Here is a 14,042-nt window from a genome sequence, read left to right on the forward strand (position 1 = left end):
ATATGTATACACACACACACACACACACACACATATATATATATATATATATATATATATATATATATATATATATATATATATATATTACTTAGAACGTTAATTAATAGAAAAAAAGCAGAAACATGAATACATGAATAATCAAACCATTATGTAAACTTTCTTTAATTGTGATTTAAGGCAGTAGTAAATAATATACACCATGTGTACAAAGGGTTTTAGGAGTAGTTACATGTGTAACTAGAGGGGCACTCAGTAGAGCGCAGACCTCCGCCACGGCAAGTTATTTCTCGACCTTTTGCTCAACCTTGACCTTTAACCATAAAATGTGTTAATTGGTATGTATTTTCATACACTCAAATATGAACCAAGTTTGAAGTCTCAGTGACGAGGATGTCCAAACTTATGGCTGATCATGTGATATGGACGTTTTGCTCTTCTGTGACCTTGACCTGTGACCTTGACCGTCCAAAATTTAATAATTTCCAGATCTTTAAACAACAGTTCAAAATCCCTGCAAGTTTCATTACTGTACGATTGAAATTGTAGCCGTATGGTTGATGACTGGAATTTGACGTTCTGCTTGACGTTGACCATGGACTCGACCTTGACCTTCGACGTTAACATGTATGAATTGGCGTGGATTTTCATACACTCAGATATGAGCCAAGTTTGAAATCTCTGTAACAAAGATGACCAAACTTATAGCTGATTATATGATATGGACATTTTGATAGACCGTGACCTTGACCTTTGACTCTGAGCTTCTAAACTTAAATCATTTCCAGCTTTTTACATAACAGTTAATTCCTGCAATTGTCATTACTCTACGATTATTATTGTTGCCAGGAAGCTGTTCACTAGGAAAGACACAAACAGGGTGTAAAACATAACATTTCAACTTCGTTGGCGGAGGTAATAACACTACAGTAGACCGTAGTAAATTTGAAGGTATATAATTATAATGGGAAATAAATAAATGGATAAAGATTTTCGTATATCTTGGGAGTTTTTGTTTTCTTGGCATAGATTATGCTTTATTACAGGTTTCATACACACAAACACACGCATGCACACACACATAGTGGGGGTTACCTTAGCCTGGTGAAAGGATTTGTATATCGCCATGATCAGCAAAATTGTACTAGTCAGAGCCACCTATACTAGGTTGGTTTGCTGTGAGTGATCAGATGAAAATCTCCCACTAACACCAATCCGCACTGGCCAGCGTGGTAATGGAAACTGGCAAACTCCCTGTCATTAGTATATATATATATATATATATATATATATATATATATATATATATATATATATATATGGGCATTTTTCCTGCAATGGATTAGAAACGGCTGCATTTGTTTTTGTATAATATATATATATATATATATATATATATATATATATATATATATATATATATATATAATATACACATATATATATGTATATATATACAGTATATATATGTATATATATACAGTATATATATGTATATATATACACATATATATATATACATATATATGTATATATGTATATGTATATATATACAGTATATATGTGTGTGTGCGTGTGTATGTGTGTGTATTTTTTTGTTTATTTGTCTGCCATGGTGTGTGTTAATTGCAGTGGATGAACGTGTGAATTCAAAGGCATTGTTTATCATGGAATCAACTGTGTTTCAAGAACCATATTGGTACTTTGAAACGAATGTTTTATTATTATTATTATTATTATTATTATTATTATTATTATTATTATTATTATTATTAATGAAGTACATTCTGAATTACTTCTGACTTATATTCAGGAAATGCCTTCAGTTCTCATATGCTGAAGATAACTAACATATAAAATAATAAAGGACTTTGGTCGCTACCCTTTCCAGATGATTAAAGCAACCATTAAATTTCCGTCTTTTAAAAATCCGGGAAAAGATGAACTTTCATCCTCTCTGTTGTTTGCGGGTATGCGCGTGCGCATGACTCCCTTTCTTCGCCTTACTGCATTTATATGCCTGTTGCGCCCATCATGGATCACGGGATTTAAACTAATGGGACCGGCTTTAAAATGGGATTCCCTAACGGTAATCCAGCGAACTGGAATCCGACAAACCAAATGCACTAAATGCATTTGCATGTTGTGGAGTTGCAGGATCCGATATGACCAGCCAGCGAGCTGAATGGTGTTGCCTGTCGTGTTCCCCCACTCCGTCCCTGTTGTTATTCAGAATTTCAGCTGTGAAACGTTGATTATGCGCTTAGTCGCAAACAGTTGGTGTCATCGTCGGAACCACACATTGTCGGTTGTATGTTACAGAACGTATTCATTTGTTATTTTTTTTTATTTGTTTATACGAGGCAATATAGTATTTTACTCATCAGGCAAAGTTTTATCAATTATGATTCTTTTTTTTTTGTGGGGGGGGGGCGGTAGGAAATTAGGACAATAATAGTTACTTTGATATTACTAATTACAGCCGCTTATTATATAGATCTTGTGCTGCCAATGTTCCCCTTTAAAAATAATTTCTATAAAGTAGTACTGTATTTATTGTTTTCAATGGATAGAATTTAAAACCAAGATTCAAGAGAAGAAATTAAAGAGAAAATTGAGAAGGGGAGAGGAGAGGTTATTATATTTAGTATTAAATATTTCTTGTTTTAAGTATTTTCTTTCAGTAAAAGAGGCAGACAGCACTTTACCTAAGATATTTAAGCCCAACAAAATATTATGAGGGAAAACTACTCTCTCTCTCTCTCTCTCTCTCTCTCTCTCTCTCTCTCTCTCTCTCTCTCTCTCTCTCTCTCTCTCGCAAAAAAGCCAAAGTCTTTGCCCCCAGCAGGGGAGGTAAATTCCAGCCTCAGAATCTATTGCCTGTGGTTCAGCGTCTCCTTCATTTTGGCAAGGGATCTTAAACCAGCTCCAAATCCCCTTAAGATCCCATGAGATAGTGCTAAGCCACACGCTTTATACTAGAGATCAATGTTGAGATTGTATTGCCAGGTAGCGGTTGCAAGCCATTGCATGCATTGGATGGTGGCTGTTCTATATTGACTGTTCCATCAGGACGGTCGACAAGCCGGCCTGGTCTTATCCCTTACGCAATTTCCTCCTCTGTCGTGAAACTTATGTTTATGGACCCAAGCGCTGTGAAGGTAAAAGACAGCCTTTGATGTATACGTATGATATACTATGGCTCAACGGTTCAGGGCGAGACGAAAAGAAAGGAGTGGGAAAAAATTCAATTTAGTTTGCTGTCCTCACTGTTTTCTCACACAAGGTTCAGTATGCTGAAATTTTTGTGAAGGATAAGCTGAAAGATAATTTTCAAACGAATTATGTCCCTCAGGATTAACTTCCCTTGGTGATCAGCGATTTGGCTTACATATTCCTTAACAATTTAAATTCTTTTCATTTCTCTGCCGTTTATAAAATGAAATTATAACGAGATGGCTTTTGGAATGAATAAGAATTGATTGGTAACCAAACGATGATTGTTTTGTTGCGTTTTGCACTCTTTATATTTGTGTAATTTTGCCTCTTCATTAGAATACTGAACTCTCGGCCAAAGTCTGTAATTCAGGCAACCTACAGTAGGATATCCTGTTACATCATTAAAATTTCCAAATCAGCATGACTAAGCTACCAATTCCATTCATGGATTTCAGTGTTCTGATAACTACAATATCTTGTGACCACACCTTTTGTTTCTACTACTGTTCTGTTTTAGCCGTCCACTAGCTCTTCTGAGGGACTTTAAATGTGGGCCATGAGTGGTAGAGATAAGAGATAGGACGATGTCCTAGAAAGCAACTATGCATATGTATGATCAGAGCCCAAGACCCTTCTCCACCCAAGCTAGGACCAGGAAGGGCCGGGTAATGGCCGTTGATGACTCCGCAGGTAGACATATATGTTTCCAAACCCCCTCTTCCCCCAGTTCACAAAGTTACAGACACTTCTAAAGACTATCAGGCTTGACTTGGGCTCGAATTCCCGACTCGTAGAATGCGAGACATGGATGTTTCCAATAGGCTACCACAAAATCTTTTGCCCTTAAATATCACTGACTCATTAACCTTCTACTTTCACCTCCTGCTTCCTTTTCCCCTCTTGCTGTCCATCCACTTAATTCTTACTTCATAGGACACCTCCAATGCCTACCATCCCATTTGCACTCGGGCGTTGAATGGTTTTCCGGCCCATAATAAGTCAGGGTCATGTGGTCCTAATCCCAGATAGTAACTCCGGGTCATATGGTCCTAATCCCAGAAAGTAACTCCAGGCCATGTGATCCTAATCCCAAAAAGTAACTCCTGGTCGTGTAGTCTTAATCCCAGAAAGTAACTCCTGGTCATGTGGTCCTAATCCCAGAAAGTAACTCCGGGTCATATGATCCTAATCCCAGAAAAGTCATGAATCAAATCACCCCTCTTATGGCACTTATGAAAGTTATCAGTGCCACTCCTATGTGTTTATTTTAACTTATGGGGATTACGTTTCCTTGTATTGGATCCTAACTTTTTAACAGCCTGTTCATCTGGGTCGTTCCCTTAGATCCTACAGGATTATGCCCAGTTTTGTTTCAAATACTAGACGAGTCATGTACCAGTTGGTGGTTGTCATTTTAAGGGAAATCTGAAAAGGAGAGTTGTAGTAAGTAAATAATGTTAGTATATTTGCGATGAATTTATTTGAAAGCATACCAAAGAAGAGAAAATATGGACGTAAGCATTGAATAGTGGACATTCTTAGGTTGAGCAGACAAACTATTTCAGTGAAATTACAGACATTTTATTCGTAGTTATTCTTAATTTTCCTTTCGCTTTTCGTGGAGGAATAACGTGAACAAATTAAAACAAACAAAATGTAAGAGGAAAATATAAAATAATGACTAAAAGAAAAAAATATGGGAAAATAGTAAAGGTGTTGGGCAAGATGAACAATTTAAAAAAAACTTATGCAAGGTTTTCTGGACTACTAGAAGATATAAGTAGAATTATGTAGATATCAAACGCCCTTGAAAGGTAGATGATGAAGCAGTGGAAGATTTAAAAGAATGAAGAACAATGAAGGAATTGTTATGTACGAATGACGTTTAAAAGTAATGACATTCGGGCAGAAAATACGGTTGGAAAGAATCTGGCAGAAGGGTGAATATATCGAGGGGTGCTGGAAATTAATAATGAGGGAGACTGGGCTGGTTGCTTAAGTATTCAGTGGAGCTGATGGCTGAGTGAGGAGAGTGGTAGACACTGTCGAGGAGTTTGGTAGGGAGAAAGAAGGGAAAATTCAACATTGTAAAAAAATGCTTTATAGTTTTAATCACGAATGACAGCTGTATAGATTAAGCACACACACACACATATATATACATATATATATATATATATATATATATATATATATATATATATATATATACACATACACATGTGTGTATGTATATAAATGTTTGTATGTATACGTATGTATATATACTTTATGTCTATATTTGTATATATTTCATTGTTAAAAATTAACATGGGGAAAATTCAGTGAGAGCGTTTAAAAATATATAAATACCACCTGAAGTTTAATGCTCTTCTCATTTCAAATCGTTTCATATATATTGACACATTCTTTCTGTTAGAAACGCATATATACAGTATATATATATATATATATATATATATATATATATATATATATATATATATATATATACATACATATATATACATATATATATGTATATATATATATATATATATATATATATATATATATTTATATATATATGTATATATATATATATATATATATATATATATATATATATATATGTATATATATATATATATAAGGTAAATCGTGAATAAATTAGTTATTTGAAATTTTCAGTCTTTAGATAAGTAGGAAATGACACATTGCAGTGCTGTATAGCAAATTATTAATGGCAGCGGGGTATTAACTTTTATTTGTCTATATGTGTGACGATATATATTTCTCATGAACGTAAACAAAGTATTGAGTTTTTATGGAATGAACCATTCACAAGAAAGGCTTTGTGTTCTTTGTGTGTAATTGTTTTTGTGTTACTCGTGAGATATAAATTTTCAAGGGAAATTCAGCTACATTATCCTAACGACAACGTTTTGTTTATATCTGTCAGGTTATTTACCAATGCATACTTGTAATTCAATAAATTGACCTAATTTAATAAATTGACCTAATTTAATAAATTGACCTAATGTAATAAATTGACCTAAGGATAATGTGCTATATGTTTATTTAAAGCGTACTTGAAAGCCTAACGCAATATTCAAAACTAGTGTACGCGACCTGTTAATTGTAGGTTGATATACATGCACACGCACCCCCCTCTCCTCAGTGTATGACTACTCCCTCTTCTCCATACCCGAGAGACTGAGTAGCTATGCGTGGGGCACGAATAAATAGATAATTATATAGTCTATATATATATATATATATATATATATATATATATATATATATATATATATATATACATCTCTCTCTCTCTCTCTCTCTCTCTCTCTCTCTCTCTCTCTCTCTCTCTCTCTCTCTCTCTCTCTCTCTACCTATCTATCTATATGTATATATATATATATATATATATATATATATATATATATATATATATATAAATATATATATATATATATATATATATATATACATTCTCTCTCTCTCTCTCTCTCTCTCTCTCTCTCTCTATATATATATATATATATATATATATATATATATTTATATATATGTGTGTGTGTGTCCTAATTCGTGTATATAGATGTCTTGTATATCAAGGTAAATGAACTCAAAATTCATGAGTATTCCACAAAAACCTGTGTCTGCATATTTTGCAATAGCTGCATTTTGATAACGAAGGCAGTAGTTAGTTGCCAGTGAGCACTCGATTTGACAAGACCCTCACCTGAGAGGGCAGTTGTGTAATGTGTATATAGGAACGAACCTTTTATAATGGATGAAGAAAACCCATATGCCGACGTCTCATCATCCGTCTGCACGGGTCATACTGGTGTCAGGTGTAAAAGATACGTCTGTTGTGTATGCTGTGAGTGAAGTTGTTCTTTGAGCCGGTGAAATAAAAGTTCAAGATGCCGAGATACACAAGGACTAACATAGCAGACACGGCTGCTGCTGAAGATGAGAATGATGGAGCAGTGGGATATAGCGTTCCCGATGAAGAATATTGACAGGAAATTAGAACGCAAGAATTGGAAAATAAGTTAGATAATTTACTACAGTTAATAAACAGACTGTTGGTGGAACGAGAACAGGAGCGGCGTGCAAGCACAGCATATCCGACGTACATAAACGAAGTTCAAACGCACGCAAGTGAAAGTACACATGCACAGCCGAGTGAAGATACTCAAATTGTAGTTTGAAAGTTGCCAGAACTTCAGGTAAGTATTAGGCCTTTCGACGATCAAAGGCCCAAAGAAGGTTTTCTATCAATTGAAGTGTTTTTGAGAGACTTTGAAGTACCACATATTGGTGGTCGGAAAAAGATAAAGTTATTCAAATAATCAGATTGCTGAAAGATGCTCCGGCAATGGAAGTAATGTGTTGGCCACAAGAGAGTTTAAGGAGTTATACTGAAATAAAAGGACGTTTAATTGAGAAGTATGCATTGCCTGATGCGAGAAAGAGAGACCTCAAAGAAAATTACAAACCCAAAATACGGGAAGGGGAATCCGTTCTTAGTTTTGCAACTCGCATTTTTCGGGATTGCGATTCGTTTGCTACCTGGAGTGCCAATCTCCCAGAAGGTGATAAAAAGGTAATTGCCCGTAAACATATTCGCAGATTAGTAAACCCGTATTTATGTGGTTATATATATATATATATATATATATATATATAGAGAGAGAGAGAGAGAGAGAGAGAGAGAGAGAGAGAGAGAGAGAGAGAGAGAGAGAGAGATGTGTGTGTATGTATAAATACAATATGTATATAACCAGGCACTTGCTATTTTTATCTAGGAGAGATAAGTACCCATTGCAGTACATTGACGTAAACAACAACACGTTATGTAGATATATCAATTACACCAACGTTTGAATGGCACCATCTTACAAATAAGTATTTGTTATAATGCATCCCTTAATGACAGCAAGACAGCGACAGTTGTACCCCCAAATGACTCTTAACAGCTTCAGCGAATGCATTGCTAACTTGTAACTCGCTATTGGATACAGGGGGGGGGGGGGGTTGTCGAGAGCCCTCTCCAGCCACGGGGAGATAATGACTAATTAAGCTGTGACGTGAACGGCAATTGAATTCGACGCGAAACGCGAAATTGTCTTTATCTGCTTCCATTTGGATATGAAATCATTTGGTGATAGGTAGACCTGTTTTGGGAAATGAATGGAAGCTGAAGCTGTTTTCGCTTGTTAAAGCATTGTATTTTTAGTGTTGGTGGCGTCAGTGCTGTTTTAGCGTTGTTTTTCGGCTTACTATTGATGGATCTGTCGTTGTTAATAGTTTTTTTTTCTATTGGTACCATTTCCGCTACTACTACTACTACTACTAGTAGTAGTAGTAGTAGTAGTAGTAGTAGTAGTAGTACCTATGGAAATTCAAATTATTATTATTATTATTATTATTATTATTATTATTATTATTATTGCTGTTGTTGTTCCTGCTGTTGTTTGTTGTTGTTGTTGTTGTTGTTGTTGTTAAATAATTAATTCTTCCTTTGAAAATGTGTTACCCGACTGAGTTCCTCTTGGAGGATCCAGGTATAAGTTCTACTACTACTACTACTACTACTACTAATACTACTACTGCTACTACTACTACTACTTCTTAATCATATAAGGCAATCATAACATCATTACACAAGATGAGAAACAGTTAGTTTAAGAGGTAGTGAATAATCAAATAAGGGAATCATATGTCGAATCTTGGGGGAAAAAAAGTCTTTTTGAAATAAGCAAAACGTATGAAATTAGAATTGAAGAGGTAAGAATTTTTTAGAAAAGATCACAAGATAGAAATGAAAGGGAAAGTGGGAAAATAAGATAAAATTTGAAGAAAATAAAGCAGAAATTACTTAATTTAGGTTTATGGTAATGACAAAATGTGAGCTTAACACTACAGAAACTATCATAGTAATGAAGACAAAGTTGAACATGATAGATAAATGAAGCAACTGATTGAAGCAGGAAAGAAAATGATAGGCTTCGTGAGTTGGGGAGAGAGGCAGATGATACAACTGAATGTTTGTTTAGTTGTAGATAATTAAGAAAACCTATAAGTAGAATCATAGAAGTGAAAAAGTAGAATGCAATGAAAGAAATTGAGAATAGAAAGACAGTATGCTTGCCCTTCTTCATTTTCTTAAGTAGAATACAATGAAAGAAGTTAAGAATAGAAATACTGTATGCTTGCCCTTCTTCATTTTCTTAAGTAGAATACAATGAAAGAAGTTAAGAATAGAAATACTGTATGCTTGCCCTTCTTCATTTTCTTAAGTAGAATACAATGAAAGAAGTTAAGAATAAGAATATACTAGCCCTTCTTAATTTTCTTATTACTAGCTAAGCTACAACCCTTGTTGGAAAAGAAGTATGCTATAAGCCCAAGGGCTTCGGTAAGGAAAATAGCTCATTGTGGAAATGAAATAAAGAAGTAGATAAACTACAAGGGAACTAATGAACAGTTAAAATAAAATATTTTAAGAGCAGTAACAACATTAAAAGAGATTTTATTTATGTAACGTATGTAAAAACGATGCTTAAGTCTATCTCTCAACAAAAACATTCGTTCCAAGTTTGAACTTTTGAAGTTCCACCGATTCAATTATCTGATTAGGAAGATCATTCCACAGTTTGGTCATAGCTGGAATAAAACTTCTAAAATAATGTGTAGTATTGAGCCTTATGTTGGAGAAGGCATGACTATTAGAATTAAGTATATACCGTGCTAGGCGGTATATCTTCGCATACCGTGCTAGGTGGTATATCTTAGCAGTCCAATTTTGAGCAACCTGGTGTATTAATGAGAGCTTTGGATGTGGAGGAAATGCCTCCCCAAATCTCTATAAAGTCACAGACAGCACGGTGACGGATTGGGTTTAAGGCGATAAGTAAACTGTCTCTTCGGTTTTTACTTCTGATGCCTGGTGGTTGATCATACTGGAATCAGTATGGACCGGCAGGGGTCACTTGCCTTAGTTAGATAAGCACTGCGCATCACAAGGAACTGGCTATCCTTTGATGAATCTAGCCAGTGAATCCTCTATAAGGACCTTTGCGTCAATAGGCGTAGGAGGAGATGATAATGATTATAATGACCTAGTATTACGAACATATAAATTTATCATTATTGCATTTACATCAAAGAAGATGGAAGAACGATCTTTAAATCATTATAATCATTAATTTTTATGTGAAAATATCAGCAACGACAGTAATTAATATCCTCTTAAGTATTGCTATTGTGTATTCATTGAACCTTTCAAGTCTTACAAAGAGCCAACATTATAACAAAGGTAAAAATAACTTTCCCCGAGCCCTGTCTCTTCTATTTCAGAATTCTTCCCGTAATCCCACAAGAAATGATTCTTCCCTAAAGTGTTCCCGAAATTCGAAACAACAGGCAAATTGGCCATTTTCCACAATTCCACCAGATCGGTGCCAATTTGTCACAAGTCTGGGAGATACGGAGGAGAGAATATCTTCGTCGTCTTCTTCCTCTCTTTCTCTCCTCCTTGACAGAGAGATCAGTGTGGTTAACGGAAGGGATGGTCGATAAGCAACCGAAAATTCTCTTTGTTTTCCATTTGTTTCGACTTTTTTCTTTATTCGTTTTTTTTAATATTTTTCCTTCTCACTTTACATTCCTCATCCGGTTTTGTTATTCCATGATTAATTATGGAATCACTTGCCCATCATATTTAGAAATACAATTTCCCATTGGAAGGCATTTATGATACCATTTCGGGTGCTTTTTGCTCATTTTTATTTCTTATTTTTCTTATAACCTGTCCTTTAACTTGGAGTTTGGTAGGATTCATGAAAATATGAAGTATTGTCTGTCGACATGTCACAATGTCGCAATTCAAGACATTTGCTTGTAAATATTTTCTTGTTTATGTTTAGCTAGCCAAGTCTCTTTACAAGCTCTTACAGTCTAAGTAGCCAGTATATGCCGATTATTTTTAATGTCTGCAAAAAATGTATTAGGATAAGGGAATAGGGTACGTCTGGTTATCAATTTCATTTCATTTTGTTGCCCAACTGTCATAGAGAAAGCCTTTAGTGGAGAGTCTTGCCCTAGATAACCGTAAAGGAGCTTAGATTTATGGAAAACCAGGTCAGTTTCAATTTGTAGCAAGGTTTGGTGGTATAAACAGGTGGCAGTTAGACCTTGCCCAATGCCGTGGAACCAAGAAGTTTTTATTTTTATTATTATTATTATTATTATTGTTGTTGTTGTTGTTGTTGTTGTTGTTGTTGTACTCGAGGTGTACTTAATCCTTAAAGTTGGTCATATTTTAAGTTTTTTTCCGGTGGTTCAGGAGCAAATAAATCCTTCAGGCAGCTTTAATTGTGAGACATTGCAATATTGTATTTTGAAAGAAGTGTGCACTCCTCTTATTGTCATTTGATTCTGTTCAGGGCATAACATTTGGAAGCACGAAATATTGGGATCTTTGGTGTTTTTCGCTTCAAGTTAGAGCTTTCATTATGAATCGTTGTCTTGTTTAGTTCGAAGGAAGATTCATTATTATTATTATTATTATTATTATTATTATTATTATTATTATTATTATTATTATTATTATTAGCCAAACTACAATCATCATTGGAAAATCAGAAGGCTATAACCAAGGGTTCCAACGGGGAAAACAACCCAGTGCGGAAAGGGAATAGAGAAGTAACGAATAAACTATAGATTAAAGATAATAAAAAATTCAAGGCTATGAAACAGCTCACGTTTTCTATGTACATTTCGAAACAACTTTTGTTGCCAAACAAGCGCAGAAATTCACGAATGAATTAGAACAGAATGGGGAAAATGTGAGAATGATAAAAACTATAGTAAAGAAACAAACTCCACTTGATATTAAAGGGAGAAATGCATCATATCCTGAAGGACCTTTAAATCTGGTAACCATGTAACTGGGGATTGATAATTCCCTTTTAAGGAGCTCCCTCTCGAGGAACCCCCTCCCTTTTGAGGAAAAATACATAGAACTACATAAAGCATCCTTTTGAGAACATCAAGTGTGTCCTTCGCTAGCTACCTTTCATGTAACTCATAGACCCAAGATCTATACAAATATAAGTGTATATACTTTACGTTGACCTAGGCCTACGAATACACGCTGAAGGTGCATACTCTCTCCCCAACACTTCAAATAGGCTACCTGACACTTACCTTGCATTGAGCTCTTGTATTGAAAACCAGGATGGTGAATTACGAAGGGGGAAAGGGTTTGACTCGGGTCTTCGCTCGAGGCATGGAGTAGGTCAGTGTACGCATATTCAGTAGCCATTTAGAACGTTGAGTTAATTAGGAATAAGAATCACTTGAGTTGTTTTTTTTTTTTAGATCCCGGATGAAAAGTAGCTTTTCTGCTTTGATTTTGAGACTTGGTGGTCCCATTTAGGAAGGAGCTTTATGCATAGGAGCGGGTTTATCATCAAAAGCACAAAGGAAATAATCTTTTAGGATTATGGTCCATAATATCTATCTAATATCTGTCTAAAATTTTGTATACACATATTAGGAAATATGTATTTTACATATAAAAAGTGTTTATTTTCATTTTCGTTTTAACAAATAGATTAGGTGAAAATAGGGTGTGATACATTTTGGCTTAAAGCATGTTGAATCGACCAAAATTAGATTATTATTATTATTATTATTATTATTATTATTATTATTATTATTATTAGCTAAGCTGCAACACTAGTTGGAAAAGCAGGATGCTATATGCCCAAGGGCTCCAAAAAGGAAAAATAGCCATGTGAGGAAAGGAAATTAATAAATAAATAAAACTATAAGGAAAATAATGAACAGTTAAGATAAAATATTTTAAGAAAAGTCACAACATTAATACTTATTTTTTTATATTATTTTTTTTTAATATAAACTATAAAAAGAGACAGACGTCAGCCTGTTCAACATAAAAACATTTTATTGCAAGTTTGAACTTTTGAACTTCCACTATTCAACTAATGATATTGCAGCTGAAAAGTAAAGAAATATTGTCTTATAATTACGCAGCTGTCTAGCGGAGCGTACCAATGCCTTCTCTTTAAGGGATATGAAATTAATTTTATGTCCCGCGCTTGCATCGGAAAAAATCTTACTTCGCGAATAATTAACTGACTCGCCAGATCCACTGTCTGCTCAACATTAATATTTCCTTCAGTTATGTTTTCATTTTTTATTTTTTTGTTTTCTTGACATTGACCTGGATTGTCATTTTGTTGAATTCACATGTGATGGTTTATTGTCTTCAAGATTTTATTATTTATTATTATTATTGTTGTTGTTGTTGTTGTTGTTGTTGTTATTATTATTTCTTGGTTATACGTCAGAACTGATGGATTATCATTATGGAGCATAGGGAATACTATGAGGCATTTATATAATCTCATGTGGTATGCATTTCATATTTTAATTATCTGGTATTATTGCAACCAGTCTTTCCCGTAGCCCGCCACTATTCACAGCTCCTCCAGTGTATTACCTTTATTTTGATTATTTTCACACATTATATGGCTTAAGAACTTACGCAAGTGTTTCTGTGAAAACCTTATTTACTTTATATCTAATGATAACTAAGAAGAACAATCGTTCACACTTGACTGTGTATCATCTAAAACCTCTACCGACGAATTTAGGAGTTATTTGTTCCTCGATTTAGTTCACAAAATACAGGGTGTTCAAAAACTCTCTCCGCAGTATTTTGAAAGTAAGAGAGTAATGTGGAGAGACTTTTTGAAAACCCCATATCTTGTATTAAACCCCGTGAATGCCTTCACTAGTTT

General features: G+C 34.5%; 1 protein-coding gene across 2 annotated transcripts in view; it reads left to right on the plus strand.

The window, feature by feature from the left end:
* Positions 1 to 14,042, plus strand: part of LOC137630438 (uncharacterized) — a 304,794-nt gene that overhangs the window by 76,336 nt on the left and 214,416 nt on the right. Inside the window, exon 1 of one of the 2 annotated variants that reach the window (XM_068361907.1) lies at positions 6,923 to 7,436. The exons of the other annotated variant lie outside the window; for it this stretch is intronic. The gene's annotated coding sequence lies outside the window, so the exon portion shown is untranslated. Of the gene's footprint in view, positions 1 to 6,922; positions 7,437 to 14,042 lie in introns of those variants that run through there. 2 annotated transcript variants of the gene reach the window in all.

This window comes from Palaemon carinicauda, chromosome 38, assembly GCF_036898095.1.
Source record: "Palaemon carinicauda isolate YSFRI2023 chromosome 38, ASM3689809v2, whole genome shotgun sequence".
In the NCBI taxonomy this organism is placed as follows: Eukaryota; Metazoa; Arthropoda; class Malacostraca; order Decapoda; family Palaemonidae; genus Palaemon; species Palaemon carinicauda.